The sequence below is a fragment of the Ambystoma mexicanum genome, unplaced genomic scaffold, assembly GCF_040938575.1.
Source record: "Ambystoma mexicanum isolate Mex_15411 unplaced genomic scaffold, UKY_AmexF1_1 Mex_scaf20, whole genome shotgun sequence".
NCBI lineage: Eukaryota > Metazoa > Chordata > Amphibia > Caudata > Ambystomatidae > Ambystoma > Ambystoma mexicanum.
Window position 1 is genome coordinate 521,434 of NW_027182434.1, and position 13,709 is coordinate 535,142.

The 13,709-nt window shown below is 51.2% G+C and overlaps 3 non-coding genes across 3 annotated transcripts; all 3 read right to left on the bottom strand.

Moving 5' to 3' along the window:
* Window positions 1-3,438: 3,438 nt before the first annotated feature.
* TRNAD-GUC (transfer RNA aspartic acid (anticodon GUC)) lies at window positions 3,439-3,510 on the bottom strand. Its single transcript has one exon. It is a non-coding gene; the product is annotated as a tRNA-Asp (tRNA).
* Window positions 3,511-7,797: 4,287 nt separating this feature from the next.
* TRNAD-GUC (transfer RNA aspartic acid (anticodon GUC)) lies at window positions 7,798-7,869 on the bottom strand. The gene has a single exon. It is a non-coding gene; the product is annotated as a tRNA-Asp (tRNA).
* A 5,768-nt stretch (window positions 7,870-13,637) lies between these two features.
* Window positions 13,638-13,709, bottom strand: TRNAD-GUC (transfer RNA aspartic acid (anticodon GUC)). Its single transcript has one exon. It is a non-coding gene; the product is annotated as a tRNA-Asp (tRNA).

Here is a 13,709-nt window from a genome sequence, read left to right on the forward strand (position 1 = left end):
GTCCTGGGAAGACCTCCCGTTGCAGCGGAATGAGCCCCACTTCCAGGGCGTGCTGGTAGCAAATTTCCCACAGCCCACAGGGAGCAAACGATCCCAGGTGTGATGTATCACCAGGAGAGGCTGAGATGAGAGTAAGGGTTCACGCGTGTGCCCGGACCGAGGTTAATGATGGGATTAGAGCTAGGGTTAGATGCAGGGAAAGAGTGAGAGTTATAATTAGGGATAAAGCTAACAGGTGATCATTACTCGTCATGTAACATGATACAAAGGGTCAGAAGAGGAACTGATTCAGGGTTACAATTTGGACTTCGCAGACAACAGGAGCACTAAATGGTGCTGAGGGGGACTCAATAAAGTGGACCGGCCGCCTAATGTAAGCAATTGTGCACAAATATTGTACGATGACTAGCGTTGCCGGTGCTTTTTTCTTAAAGAGTCAGTTCTTGGCACCCATTCCCTACTTGACTCAGCCTAATCTTCAAGAATATTTGTCAAGAACTAAAAAAAATCCAGAAAAGGTTTAACCTCCCCGTCGGGGAATTGAACCCCGGTCTCGGGATACTGACCACTATACTAACGAGGAGACGTGAGGGCATGAAATGAACAGCTGCTGATGTCTGCACAGCATCCAGCGACCACCTAGATGGCCTAGGGGGTCTCATTTTCCCCCGTCAAACGGCTTGCCCGATCTAAGGCTAATTTCTTTCTTTTTATCGGCACCAGGCTTAAAACTCAGTTTAAGGCGATAGTTCCGGGCTATGTTTGACTCCAGAGTTGAATCTGTCATCCCGCATTTCCTCAGCAAATCAAGCTACCCATCTCAAGTCTCATGAGCTGAGGACGGCAAAGTCCCTGTGGGCTTAGGACAGTCAAAGAAACCCCTGGGCTGCATGCTAAGCCCCTTTTCGGCTTCACTTTCCGAATCCTGCCCTAGCTTGCGATTAGTTTTTTTCTCACTTCTTGCCCCCATCTCCCACCTTGCCTCATGGTCTCCCCTCCTCTGCGCACCTGACAGTTTGCCTGCCCTTCCACTGCCTGTCTCCAGACTTTCCAAGGAGAAAAGGCAAAGCACTAAAGCGGGCCGGGCAACGGGTCAAGTTCCGCTTTCGGCGACTAGCAGGGAGGTAGCGTGGCCGAGCGGTCTAAGGCGCTGGATTAAGGCTCCAGTCTCTTCGGAGGCGTGGGTTCAAATCCCACCGCTGCCACTTTTCCTGGCCTTGCATTTTAAAGAAGAACGTAACGTTGACCTCTTCCTTCATTAGTGCCACCTCTGTCGCAATGAGCAAGCGGATGGTATGCCACACCCTGCAGGAAAAAGGTTTCGCTTCTGACGTCTTGCTTTTCTGGACATCCAGTCTCAAGTTTCCCATCTGGAACGGCGCTCCCTGCTGCTTTGTGAAGGCTTGCTGCAAGAGCCTTCGAAACCCAGGAGCTCTTGCGTTGAGCTGTGACGCGTCCTGGGAAGACCTCCCGTTGCAGCGGAATGAGCCCCACTTCCAGGGCGTGCTGGTAGCAAATTTCCCACAGCCCACAGGGAGCAAACGATCCCAGGTGTGATGTATCACCAGGAGAGGCTGAGATGAGAGTAAGGGTTCACGCGTGTGCCCGGACCGAGGTTAATGATGGGATTAGAGCTAGGGTTAGATGCAGGGAAAGAGTGAGAGTTATAATTAGGGATAAAGCTAACAGGTGATCAGTACTCGTCATGTAACATGATACAAAGGGTCAGAAGAGGAACTGATTCAGGGTTACAATTTGGACTTCGCAGACAACAGGAGCACTAAATGGTGCTGAGGGGGACTCAATAAAGTGGACCGGCCGCCTAATGTAAGCAATTGTGCACAAATATTGTACGATGACTAGCGTTGCCGGTGCTTTTTTCTTAAAGAGTCAGTTCTTGGCACCCATTCCCTACTTGACTCAGCCTAATCTTCAAGAATATTTGTCAAGAACTAAAAAAAATCCAGAAAAGGTTTAACCTCCCCGTCGGGGCCGGTCTCCCGCGTGACAGGCGGGGATACTGACCACTATACTAACGAGGAGACGTGAGGGCATGAAATGAACAGCTGCTGATGTCTGCACAGCATCCAGCGACCACCTAGATGGCCTAGGGGGTCTCATTTTCCCCCGTCAAACGGCTTGCCCGATCTAAGGCTAATTTCTTTCTTTTTATCGGCACCAGGCTTAAAACTCAGTTTAAGGCGATAGTTCCGGGCTATGTTTGACTCCAGAGTTGAATCTGTCATCCCGCATTTCCTCAGCAAATCAAGCTACCCATCTCAAGTCTCATGAGCTGAGGACGGCAAAGTCCCTGTGGGCTTAGGACAGTCAAAGAAACCCCTGGGCTGCATGCTAAGCCCCTTTTCGGCTTCACTTTCCGAATCCTGCCCTAGCTTGCGATTAGTTTTTTTCTCACTTCTTGCCCCCAACTCCCACCTTGCCTCATGGTCTCCCCTCCTCTGCGCACCTGACAGTTTGCCTGCCCTTCCACTGCCTGTCTCCAGACTTTCCAAGGAGAAAAGGCAAAGCACTAAAGCGGGCCGGGCAACGGGTCAAGTTCCGCTTTCGGCGACTAGCAGGGAGGTAGCGTGGCCGAGCGGTCTAAGGTGCTGGATTAAGGCTCCAGTCTCTTCGGAGGCGTGGGTTCAAATCCCACCGCTGCCACTTTTCCTGGCCTTGCATTTTAAAGAAGAACGTAACGTTGACCTCTTCCTTCATTAGTGCCAGCTCTGTCGCAATGAGCAAGCGGATGGTATGCCACACCCTGCAGGAAAAAGGTTTCGCTTCTGACGTCTTGCTTTTCTGGACATCCAGTCTCAAGTTTCCCATCTGGAACGGCGCTCCCTGCTGCTTTGTGAAGGCTTGCTGCAAGAGCCTTCGAAACCCAGGAGCTCTTGCGTTGAGCTGTGACGCGTCCTGGGAAGACCTCCCGTTGCAGCGGAATGAGCCCCACTTCCAGGGCGTGCTGGTAGCAAATTTCCCACAGCCCACAGGGAGCAAACGATCCCAGGTGTGATGTATCACCAGGAGAGGCTGAGATGAGAGTAAGGGTTCACGCGTGTGCCCGGACCGAGGTTAATGATGGGATTAGAGCTAGGGTTAGATGCAGGGAAAGAGTGAGAGTTATAATTAGGGATAAAGCTAACAGGTGATCATTACTCGTCATGTAACATGATACAAAGGGTCAGAAGAGGAACTGATTCAGGGTTACAATTTGGACTTCGCAGACAACAGGAGCACTAAATGGTGCTGAGGGGGACTCAATAAAGTGGACCGGCCGCCTAATGTAAGCAATTGTGCACAAATATTGTACGATGACTAGCGTTGCCGGTGCTTTTTTCTTAAAGAGTCAGTTCTTGGCACCCATTCCCTACTTGACTCAGCCTAATCTTCAAGAATATTTGTCAAGAACTAAAAAAAATCCAGAAAAGGTTTAACCTCCCCGTCGGGGAATTGAACCCCGGTCTCCCGCGTGACAGGCGGGGATACTGACCACTATACTAACGAGGAGACGTGAGGGCATGAAATGAACAGCTGCTGATGTCTGCACAGCATCCAGCGACCACCTAGATGGCCTAGGGGGTCTCATTTTCCCCCGTCAAACGGCTTGCCCGATCTAAGGCTAATTTCTTTCTTTTTATCGGCACCAGGCTTAAAACTCAGTTTAAGGCGATAGTTCCGGGCTATGTTTGACTCCAGAGTTGAATCTGTCATCCCGCATTTCCTCAGCAAATCAAGCTACCCATCTCAAGTCTCATGAGCTGAGGACGGCAAAGTCCCTGTGGGCTTAGGACAGTCAAAGAAACCCCTGGGCTGCATGCTAAGCCCCTTTTCGGCTTCACTTTCCGAATCCTGCCCTAGCTTGCGATTAGTTTTTTTCTCACTTCTTGCCCCCATCTCCCACCTTGCCTCATGGTCTCCCCTCCTCTGCGCACCTGACAGTTTGCCTGCCCTTCCACTGCCTGTCTCCAGACTTTCCAAGGAGAAAAGGCAAAGCACTAAAGCGGGCCGGGCAACGGGTCAAGTTCCGCTTTCGGCGACTAGCAGGGAGGTAGCGTGGCCGAGCGGTCTAAGGCGCTGGATTAAGGCTCCAGTCTCTTCGGAGGCGTGGGTTCAAATCCCACCGCTGCCACTTTTCCTGGCCTTGCATTTTAAAGAAGAACGTAACGTTGACCTCTTCCTTCATTAGTGCCACCTCTGTCGCAATGAGCAAGCGGATGGTATGCCACACCCTGCAGGAAAAAGGTTTCGCTTCTGACGTCTTGCTTTTCTGGACATCCAGTCTCAAGTTTCCCATCTGGAACGGCGCTCCCTGCTGCTTTGTGAAGGCTTGCTGCAAGAGCCTTCGAAACCCAGGAGCTCTTGCGTTGAGCTGTGACGCGTCCTGGGAAGACCTCCCGTTGCAGCGGAATGAGCCCCACTTCCAGGGCGTGCTGGTAGCAAATTTCCCACAGCCCACAGGGAGCAAACGATCCCAGGTGTGATGTATCACCAGGAGAGGCTGAGATGAGAGTAAGGGTTCACGCGTGTGCCCGGACCGAGGTTAATGATGGGATTAGAGCTAGGGTTAGATGCAGGGAAAGAGTGAGAGTTATAATTAGGGATAAAGCTAACAGGTGATCATTACTCGTCATGTAACATGATACAAAGGGTCAGAAGAGGAACTGATTCAGGGTTACAATTTGGACTTCGCAGACAACAGGAGCACTAAATGGTGCTGAGGGGGACTCAATAAAGTGGACCGGCCGCCTAATGTAAGCAATTGTGCACAAATATTGTACGATGACTAGCGTTGCCGGTGCTTTTTTCTTAAAGAGTCAGTTCTTGGCACCCATTCCCTACTTGACTCAGCCTAATCTTCAAGAATATTTGTCAAGAACTAAAAAAAATCCAGAAAAGGTTTAACCTCCCCGGTCTCCCGCGTGACAGGCGGGGATACTGACCACTATACTAACGAGGAGACGTGAGGGCATGAAATGAACAGCTGCTGATGTCTGCACAGCATCCAGCGACCACCTAGATGGCCTAGGGGGTCTCATTTTCCCCCGTCAAACGGCTTGCCCGATCTAAGGCTAATTTCTTTCTTTTTATCGGCACCAGGCTTAAAACTCAGTTTAAGGCGATAGTTCCGGGCTATGTTTGACTCCAGAGTTGAATCTGTCATCCCGCATTTCCTCAGCAAATCAAGCTACCCATCTCAAGTCTCATGAGCTGAGGACGGCAAAGTCCCTGTGGGCTTAGGACAGTCAAAGAAACCCCTGGGCTGCATGCTAAGCCCCTTTTCGGCTTCACTTTCCGAATCCTGCCCTAGCTTGCGATTAGTTTTTTTCTCACTTCTTGCCCCCAACTCCCACCTTGCCTCATGGTCTCCCCTCCTCTGCGCACCTGACAGTTTGCCTGCCCTTCCACTGCCTGTCTCCAGACTTTCCAAGGAGAAAAGGCAAAGCACTAAAGCGGGCCGGGCAACGGGTCAAGTTCCGCTTTCGGCGACTAGCAGGGAGGTAGCGTGGCCGAGCGGTCTAAGGTGCTGGGTTAAGGCTCCAGTCTCTTCGGAGGCGTGGGTTCAAATCCCACCGCTGCCACTTTTCCTGGCCTTGCATTTTAAAGAAGAACGTAACGTTGACCTCTTCCTTCATTAGTGCCAGCTCTGTCGCAATGAGCAAGCGGATGGTATGCCACACCCTGCAGGAAAAAGGTTTCGCTTCTGACGTCTTGCTTTTCTGGACATCCAGTCTCAAGTTTCCCATCTGGAACGGCGCTCCCTGCTGCTTTGTGAAGGCTTGCTGCAAGAGCCTTCGAAACCCAGGAGCTCTTGCGTTGAGCTGTGACGCGTCCTGGGAAGACCTCCCGTTGCAGCGGAATGAGCCCCACTTCCAGGGCGTGCTGGTAGCAAATTTCCCACAGCCCACAGGGAGCAAACGATCCCAGGTGTGTTGTATCACCAGGAGAGGCTGAGATGAGAGTAAGGGTTCACGCGTGTGCCCGGACCGAGGTTAATGATGGGATTAGAGCTAGGGTTAGATGCAGGGAAAGAGTGAGAGTTATAATTAGGGATAAAGCTAACAGGTGATCATTACTCGTCATGTAACATGATACAAAGGGTCAGAAGAGGAACTGATTCAGGGTTACAATTTGGACTTCGCAGACAACAGGAGCACTAAATGGTGCTGAGGGGGACTCAATAAAGTGGACCGGCCGCCTAATGTAAGCAATTGTGCACAAATATTGTACGATGACTAGCGTTGCCGGTGCTTTTTTCTTAAAGAGTCAGTTCTTGGCACCCATTCCCTACTTGACTCAGCCTAATCTTCAAGAATATTTGTCAAGAACTAAAAAAAATCCAGAAAAGGTTTAACCTCCCCGTCGGGGAATTGAACCCCACTGACCACTATACTAACGAGGAGACGTGAGGGCATGAAATGAACAGCTGCTGATGTCTGCACAGCATCCAGCGACCACCTAGATGGCCTAGGGGGTCTCATTTTCCCCCGTCAAACGGCTTGCCCGATCTAAGGCTAATTTCTTTCTTTTTATCGGCACCAGGCTTAAAACTCAGTTTAAGGCGATAGTTCCGGGCTATGTTTGACTCCAGAGTTGAATCTGTCATCCCGCATTTCCTCAGCAAATCAAGCTACCCATCTCAAGTCTCATGAGCTGAGGACGGCAAAGTCCCTGTGGGCTTAGGACAGTCAAAGAAACCCCTGGGCTGCATGCTAAGCCCCTTTTCGGCTTCACTTTCCGAATCCTGCCCTAGCTTGCGATTAGTTTTTTTCTCACTTCTTGCCCCCATCTCCCACCTTGCCTCATGGTCTCCCCTCCTCTGCGCACCTGACAGTTTGCCTGCCCTTCCACTGCCTGTCTCCAGACTTTCCAAGGAGAAAAGGCAAAGCACTAAAGCGGGCCGGGCAACGGGTCAAGTTCCGCTTTCGGCGACTAGCAGGGAGGTAGCGTGGCCGAGCGGTCTAAGGCGCTGGATTAAGGCTCCAGTCTCTTCGGAGGCGTGGGTTCAAATCCCACCGCTGCCACTTTTCCTGGCCTTGCATTTTAAAGAAGAACGTAACGTTGACCTCTTCCTTCATTAGTGCCACCTCTGTCGCAATGAGCAAGCGGATGGTATGCCACACCCTGCAGGAAAAAGGTTTCGCTTCTGACGTCTTGCTTTTCTGGACATCCAGTCTCAAGTTTCCCATCTGGAACGGCGCTCCCTGCTGCTTTGTGAAGGCTTGCTGCAAGAGCCTTCGAAACCCAGGAGCTCTTGCGTTGAGCTGTGACGCGTCCTGGGAAGACCTCCCGTTGCAGCGGAATGAGCCCCACTTCCAGGGCGTGCTGGTAGCAAATTTCCCACAGCCCACAGGGAGCAAACGATCCCAGGTGTGATGTATCACCAGGAGAGGCTGAGATGAGAGTAAGGGTTCACGCGTGTGCCCGGACCGAGGTTAATGATGGGATTAGAGCTAGGGTTAGATGCAGGGAAAGAGTGAGAGTTATAATTAGGGATAAAGCTAACAGGTGATCATTACTCGTCATGTAACATGATACAAAGGGTCAGAAGAGGAACTGATTCAGGGTTACAATTTGGACTTCGCAGACAACAGGAGCACTAAATGGTGCTGAGGGGGACTCAATAAAGTGGACCGGCCGCCTAATGTAAGCAATTGTGCACAAATATTGTACGATGACTAGCGTTGCCGGTGCTTTTTTCTTAAAGAGTCAGTTCTTGGCACCCATTCCCTACTTGACAGCCTAATCTTCAAGAATATTTGTCAAGAACTAAAAAAAATCCAGAAAAGGTTTAACCTCCCCGTCGGGGAATTGAACCCCGGTCTCCCGCGTGACAGGCGGGGATACTGACCACTATACTAACGAGGAGACGTGAGGGCATGAAATGAACAGCTGCTGATGTCTGCACAGCATCCAGCGACCACCTAGATGGCCTAGGGGGTCTCATTTTCCCCCGTCAAACGGCTTGCCCGATCTAAGGCTAATTTCTTTCTTTTTATCGGCACCAGGCTTAAAACTCAGTTTAAGGCGATAGTTCCGGGCTATGTTTGACTCCAGAGTTGAATCTGTCATCCCGCATTTCCTCAGCAAATCAAGCTACCCATCTCAAGTCTCATGAGCTGAGGACGGCAAAGTCCCTGTGGGCTTAGGACAGTCAAAGAAACCCCTGGGCTGCATGCTAAGCCCCTTTTCGGCTTCACTTTCCGAATCCTGCCCTAGCTTGCGATTAGTTTTTTTCTCACTTCTTGCCCCCATCTCCCACCTTGCCTCATGGTCTCCCCTCCTCTGCGCACCTGACAGTTTGCCTGCCCTTCCACTGCCTGTCTCCAGACTTTCCAAGGAGAAAAGGCAAAGCACTAAAGCGGGCCGGGCAACGGGTCAAGTTCCGCTTTCGGCGACTAGCAGGGAGGTAGCGTGGCCGAGCGGTCTAAGGCGCTGGATTAAGGCTCCAGTCTCTTCGGAGGCGTGGGTTCAAATCCCACCGCTGCCACTTTTCCTGGCCTTGCATTTTAAAGAAGAACGTAACGTTGACCTCTTCCTTCATTAGTGCCACCTCTGTCGCAATGAGCAAGCGGATGGTATGCCACACCCTGCAGGAAAAAGGTTTCGCTTCTGACGTCTTGCTTTTCTGGACATCCAGTCTCAAGTTTCCCATCTGGAACGGCGCTCCCTGCTGCTTTGTGAAGACTTGCTGCAAGAGCCTTCGAAACCCAGGAGCTCTTGCGTTGAGCTGTGACGCGTCCTGGGAAGACCTCCCGTTGCAGCGGAATGAGCCCCACTTCCAGGGCGTGCTGGTAGCAAATTTCCCACAGCCCACAGGGAGCAAACGATCCCAGGTGTGATGTATCACCAGGAGAGGCTGAGATGAGAGTAAGGGTTCACGCGTGTGCCCGGACCGAGGTTAATGATGGGATTAGAGCTAGGGTTAGATGCAGGGAAAGAGTGAGAGTTATAATTAGGGATAAAGCTAACAGGTGATCAGTACTCGTCATGTAACATGATACAAAGGGTCAGAAGAGGAACTGATTCAGGGTTACAATTTGGACTTCGCAGACAACAGGAGCACTAAATGGTGCTGAGGGGGACTCAATAAAGTGGACCGGCCGCCTAATGTAAGCAATTGTGCACAAATATTGTACGATGACTAGCGTTGCCGGTGCTTTTTTCTTAAAGAGTCAGTTCTTGGCACCCATTCCCTACTTGACTCAGCCTAATCTTCAAGAATATTTGTCAAGAACTAAAAAAAATCCAGAAAAGGTTTAACCTCCCCGTCGGGGCCGGTCTCCCGCGTGACAGGCGGGGATACTGACCACTATACTAACGAGGAGACGTGAGGGCATGAAATGAACAGCTGCTGATGTCTGCACAGCATCCAGCGACCACCTAGATGGCCTAGGGGGTCTCATTTTCCCCCGTCAAACGGCTTGCCCGATCTAAGGCTAATTTCTTTCTTTTTATCGGCACCAGGCTTAAAACTCAGTTTAAGGCGATAGTTCCGGGCTATGTTTGACTCCAGAGTTGAATCTGTCATCCCGCATTTCCTCAGCAAATCAAGCTACCCATCTCAAGTCTCATGAGCTGAGGACGGCAAAGTCCCTGTGGGCTTAGGACAGTCAAAGAAACCCCTGGGCTGCATGCTAAGCCCCTTTTCGGCTTCACTTTCCGAATCCTGCCCTAGCTTGCGATTAGTTTTTTTCTCACTTCTTGCCCCCAACTCCCACCTTGCCTCATGGTCTCCCCTCCTCTGCGCACCTGACAGTTTGCCTGCCCTTCCACTGCCTGTCTCCAGACTTTCCAAGGAGAAAAGGCAAAGCACTAAAGCGGGCCGGGCAACGGGTCAAGTTCCGCTTTCGGCGACTAGCAGGGAGGTAGCGTGGCCGAGCGGTCTAAGGTGCTGGATTAAGGCTCCAGTCTCTTCGGAGGCGTGGGTTCAAATCCCACCGCTGCCACTTTTCCTGGCCTTGCATTTTAAAGAAGAACGTAACGTTGACCTCTTCCTTCATTAGTGCCAGCTCTGTCGCAATGAGCAAGCGGATGGTATGCCACACCCTGCAGGAAAAAGGTTTCGCTTCTGACGTCTTGCTTTTCTGGACATCCAGTCTCAAGTTTCCCATCTGGAACGGCGCTCCCTGCTGCTTTGTGAAGGCTTGCTGCAAGAGCCTTCGAAACCCAGGAGCTCTTGCGTTGAGCTGTGACGCGTCCTGGGAAGACCTCCCGTTGCAGCGGAATGAGCCCCACTTCCAGGGCGTGCTGGTAGCAAATTTCCCACAGCCCACAGGGAGCAAACGATCCCAGGTGTGATGTATCACCAGGAGAGGCTGAGATGAGAGTAAGGGTTCACGCGTGTGCCCGGACCGAGGTTAATGATGGGATTAGAGCTAGGGTTAGATGCAGGGAAAGAGTGAGAGTTATAATTAGGGATAAAGCTAACAGGTGATCATTACTCGTCATGTAACATGATACAAAGGGTCAGAAGAGGAACTGATTCAGGGTTACAATTTGGACTTCGCAGACAACAGGAGCACTAAATGGTGCTGAGGGGGACTCAATAAAGTGGACCGGCCGCCTAATGTAAGCAATTGTGCACAAATATTGTACGATGACTAGCGTTGCCGGTGCTTTTTTCTTAAAGAGTCAGTTCTTGGCACCCATTCCCTACTTGACTCAGCCTAATCTTCAAGAATATTTGTCAAGAACTAAAAAAAATCCAGAAAAGGTTTAACCTCCCCGTCGGGGAATTGAACCCCGGTCTCGGGATACTGACCACTATACTAACGAGGAGACGTGAGGGCATGAAATGAACAGCTGCTGATGTCTGCACAGCATCCAGCGACCACCTAGATGGCCTAGGGGGTCTCATTTTCCCCCGTCAAACGGCTTGCCCGATCTAAGGCTAATTTCTTTCTTTTTATCGGCACCAGGCTTAAAACTCAGTTTAAGGCGATAGTTCCGGGCTATGTTTGACTCCAGAGTTGAATCTGTCATCCCGCATTTCCTCAGCAAATCAAGCTACCCATCTCAAGTCTCATGAGCTGAGGACGGCAAAGTCCCTGTGGGCTTAGGACAGTCAAAGAAACCCCTGGGCTGCATGCTAAGCCCCTTTTCGGCTTCACTTTCCGAATCCTGCCCTAGCTTGCGATTAGTTTTTTTCTCACTTCTTGCCCCCATCTCCCACCTTGCCTCATGGTCTCCCCTCCTCTGCGCACCTGACAGTTTGCCTGCCCTTCCACTGCCTGTCTCCAGACTTTCCAAGGAGAAAAGGCAAAGCACTAAAGCGGGCCGGGCAACGGGTCAAGTTCCGCTTTCGGCGACTAGCAGGGAGGTAGCGTGGCCGAGCGGTCTAAGGCGCTGGATTAAGGCTCCAGTCTCTTCGGAGGCGTGGGTTCAAATCCCACCGCTGCCACTTTTCCTGGCCTTGCATTTTAAAGAAGAACGTAACGTTGACCTCTTCCTTCATTAGTGCCACCTCTGTCGCAATGAGCAAGCGGATGGTATGCCACACCCTGCAGGAAAAAGGTTTCGCTTCTGACGTCTTGCTTTTCTGGACATCCAGTCTCAAGTTTCCCATCTGGAACGGCGCTCCCTGCTGCTTTGTGAAGGCTTGCTGCAAGAGCCTTCGAAACCCAGGAGCTCTTGCGTTGAGCTGTGACGCGTCCTGGGAAGACCTCCCGTTGCAGCGGAATGAGCCCCACTTCCAGGGCGTGCTGGTAGCAAATTTCCCACAGCCCACAGGGAGCAAACGATCCCAGGTGTGATGTATCACCAGGAGAGGCTGAGATGAGAGTAAGGGTTCACGCGTGTGCCCGGACCGAGGTTAATGATGGGATTAGAGCTAGGGTTAGATGCAGGGAAAGAGTGAGAGTTATAATTAGGGATAAAGCTAACAGGTGATCAGTACTCGTCATGTAACATGATACAAAGGGTCAGAAGAGGAACTGATTCAGGGTTACAATTTGGACTTCGCAGACAACAGGAGCACTAAATGGTGCTGAGGGGGACTCAATAAAGTGGACCGGCCGCCTAATGTAAGCAATTGTGCACAAATATTGTACGATGACTAGCGTTGCCGGTGCTTTTTTCTTAAAGAGTCAGTTCTTGGCACCCATTCCCTACTTGACTCAGCCTAATCTTCAAGAATATTTGTCAAGAACTAAAAAAAATCCAGAAAAGGTTTAACCTCCCCGTCGGGGCCGGTCTCCCGCGTGACAGGCGGGGATACTGACCACTATACTAACGAGGAGACGTGAGGGCATGAAATGAACAGCTGCTGATGTCTGCACAGCATCCAGCGACCACCTAGATGGCCTAGGGGGTCTCATTTTCCCCCGTCAAACGGCTTGCCCGATCTAAGGCTAATTTCTTTCTTTTTATCGGCACCAGGCTTAAAACTCAGTTTAAGGCGATAGTTCCGGGCTATGTTTGACTCCAGAGTTGAATCTGTCATCCCGCATTTCCTCAGCAAATCAAGCTACCCATCTCAAGTCTCATGAGCTGAGGACGGCAAAGTCCCTGTGGGCTTAGGACAGTCAAAGAAACCCCTGGGCTGCATGCTAAGCCCCTTTTCGGCTTCACTTTCCGAATCCTGCCCTAGCTTGCGATTAGTTTTTTTCTCACTTCTTGCCCCCAACTCCCACCTTGCCTCATGGTCTCCCCTCCTCTGCGCACCTGACAGTTTGCCTGCCCTTCCACTGCCTGTCTCCAGACTTTCCAAGGAGAAAAGGCAAAGCACTAAAGCGGGCCGGGCAACGGGTCAAGTTCCGCTTTCGGCGACTAGCAGGGAGGTAGCGTGGCCGAGCGGTCTAAGGTGCTGGATTAAGGCTCCAGTCTCTTCGGAGGCGTGGGTTCAAATCCCACCGCTGCCACTTTTCCTGGCCTTGCATTTTAAAGAAGAACGTAACGTTGACCTCTTCCTTCATTAGTGCCAGCTCTGTCGCAATGAGCAAGCGGATGGTATGCCACACCCTGCAGGAAAAAGGTTTCGCTTCTGACGTCTTGCTTTTCTGGACATCCAGTCTCAAGTTTCCCATCTGGAACGGCGCTCCCTGCTGCTTTGTGAAGGCTTGCTGCAAGAGCCTTCGAAACCCAGGAGCTCTTGCGTTGAGCTGTGACGCGTCCTGGGAAGACCTCCCGTTGCAGCGGAATGAGCCCCACTTCCAGGGCGTGCTGGTAGCAAATTTCCCACAGCCCACAGGGAGCAAACGATCCCAGGTGTGATGTATCACCAGGAGAGGCTGAGATGAGAGTAAGGGTTCACGCGTGTGCCCGGACCGAGGTTAATGATGGGATTAGAGCTAGGGTTAGATGCAGGGAAAGAGTGAGAGTTATAATTAGGGATAAAGCTAACAGGTGATCATTACTCGTCATGTAACATGATACAAAGGGTCAGAAGAGGAACTGATTCAGGGTTACAATTTGGACTTCGCAGACAACAGGAGCACTAAATGGTGCTGAGGGGGACTCAATAAAGTGGACCGGCCGCCTAATGTAAGCAATTGTGCACAAATATTGTACGATGACTAGCGTTGCCGGTGCTTTTTTCTTAAAGAGTCAGTTCTTGGCACCCATTCCCTACTTGACTCAGCCTAATCTTCAAGAATATTTGTCAAGAACTAAAAAAAATCCAGAAAAGGTTTAACCTCCCCGTCGGGGAATTGAACCCCGGTCTCCCGCGTGACAGGCGGGGATACTGACCACTATACTAACGAGGA